The sequence below is a fragment of the Montipora capricornis genome, chromosome 10 (assembly GCF_036669925.1).
Source record: "Montipora capricornis isolate CH-2021 chromosome 10, ASM3666992v2, whole genome shotgun sequence".
Classification (NCBI taxonomy): Eukaryota; Metazoa; Cnidaria; class Anthozoa; order Scleractinia; family Acroporidae; genus Montipora; species Montipora capricornis.
The window spans coordinates 29,846,004-29,848,503 of NC_090892.1; positions in this window are offsets into that span (position 1 = coordinate 29,846,004).

Below are 2,500 nucleotides of genomic sequence, written 5' to 3' on the forward strand. Positions count from 1 at the left end.
TTGACTGTTTGACTTTGTCAGACTTGCTTCTTTGTTTATGGTTTCCTGTAATTGTTGAGAATTCGTTTTCCATTTTCTTAGGTTAAACCCTCCTTCTGACATTAGCTTCTTTGCTCTCTTGTAAATCGCGAAGGCCATTTTGTCGTTGTCCTCCCCTGGTAGTAGATCATCCACGTAAAATGATTTTTCTAAGAGTTCTGTTAGTTGGGGATCGCTCTTTCTTTGTAACTCTAAATGGTGTAAAATTGTTGCACCCAAAATGGCTGGCGATGGTCGCAGTCCAAAGACAAGTCGTGTGAATTTGAGATGTATGACATTCGGTCTCTCTTTGCTTTGGTCATCAAACCACAAGAATCGAAGAAAATCTTGATGATCTTTTTGGACTCCAACCATCAAAAAAGCTTTCTCGATGTCAGCTGTAATGCCTACAAGGTTTTTGCGGAAATTAGCCAACATGTTGAAAAGGTGTGGAAGATGGTTTGGACCTGTTTGTAAGCAAGCATTAAGAGATTTTTCTTGCTTTGACGCTTTCGCAGACCCATCGTAAGCAACTGTTACTTTTGTTGTTTTTCGGACTTTTCTTATGACTGCCATATGGGGAAGATAATAGTTTTGCGACGTTTCTTGGTTTGCCAAATCTCCGTCTGGCACTTTCTCAACAATTCCACTTTTTATCTGTTCTTGAATAATAGCATCATATTCGGCCAGAAGGGACGGTTCTTTGCGAAGCTTGTGATGTAATAATCAGAGACGTGACCCGCTCAACTGGTAACCATTGGATGACAGTGGTGTATTTTCTTTCCAAGGCAACTTGACTTCATACCGGTTTCCTTTTCTCCTGACTCCAATTTCAAACAACTCCTCGTTGTTCGCTGTATTATCACTAATACTGACAGATTCAGTATCCCAAAAACGCTTGAGACTGTTTGCTAACACGTCATCTTCACTTGGTTGAAATAAGGGTTTCTTGCCTTCGATTATCAAGTTAGTGTGTGTCACGTAACACTGGTCACATGAAACTTTGTTAATCGGGCCGGATAAAAACCATCCCAGTTTGCTGTCAACGGCAATCGAACCTTCTTCACCGCGTCTCGTCTCCCCCGTTACAAAGAACCAATAATAGTTGGAGTTGGAGTTTGCAATGGAGTTTTCAGGACTACTTGGTTCATCGGCTAATTCCAAACCATGTAAGTGTGCGTAACTTGTGGAAACGTGGGTGGGTAATGGTGAGCAGATAACAGGAAAAGTTAAAGCGGCTACAGTAATCTGGTCATCATATTCCGACTTTTGAAGTTGTACGTTAACCACGTCGCAGCTCTGCTTCCTGAATTTGGATTCGCCAAATGAGTTTAGATTGATCTTCTCGGACTGTAGAGATCTCAGTTGAAGCCTCGATCGTAATCTTTCAGTAACGTACGAACGCTGACTACCACTGTCGAATAATAATCTAACTTTAGTAGATCGAGTTCCTTTTTCGTTGGTTGCAATTGCGGTTGCTGTCTGTAGCAAAACTTTTGGTTTTGAATGTGTGTTTTCTGAAGTGGTTGTCGCTGTTGTAGTTCCAGTTGTTTCCATCACTTCTACACTTTGATTTCCTAAAGGAGATGGCTCGTTTTGGTAGTGGGGCGAGTTGTTTAATTCCAAGGCAGAGCAAATAGATTGGTGGTGTTTTTGGCTAGAGCACTTTCTGCATTGCTTTCCGCACTGTTCCGAGTTGTGTCCCTTTCCTAAACATGTTAAACACCGCTTATTGCGCTTCAGGATGGATTTCTGAGCGTTGCAGTCAGGGACGATTTTGCAAGAGGCAGAAAAATGCCTCTCAGAGCAATAAACTGTTTGGGTGTTTGGAAGGGTAGCTGAGAACCTGCTGGAAAGGAACTTTTAGTCGAATTTCCAGGCTTTTGGTATGAAGGTCATTTAGGCTCTATGGAACTTGTCATAGCTTCCACTTTATCCCTTATTTCCCTCGTTTCTATTCGCTCTGAATTACGTTTAGTATCGATTCGATATTCCAGACCTCTTGTGTGGTATTTCATGCGACGTGGACTCTGATTTCAGGGGGAAGCTTGGCCATGATGATAAGAATCAGCATAGATCCATATCTATCTGCCTTCACACCAAGTGCCTCTAAAGCTCGTATGTTAACACTCAGTTTGTCATAAAAGTAACGAAGTTGATGAGGTTTGTCTGACGGACACACAGATATCTTAAGTAGCTCGTCCATGTGTGCAGAGATAAGTTGTTGCGGTTTCCCGAAGCGCTTGCAAATGATATCCACGGCAGCATCGTAATTTTCTTCCATAATGGGTAATCCAGCGATAGCACGAGACGCCGTTCCCTCAAGCAGAGATGTTAAATAATTGAACTTGTCAATTTCCGAGAGAAGGGGATTTAAGTGGACTGTGCTTTTGAAGCTGTCCCAGAAACTTTGGAATTGGGTAACTTCTCCTTTAAACTTTGCTAATACGATCTTGTGTGGTCGTGATTTAGTTGTCTGTAC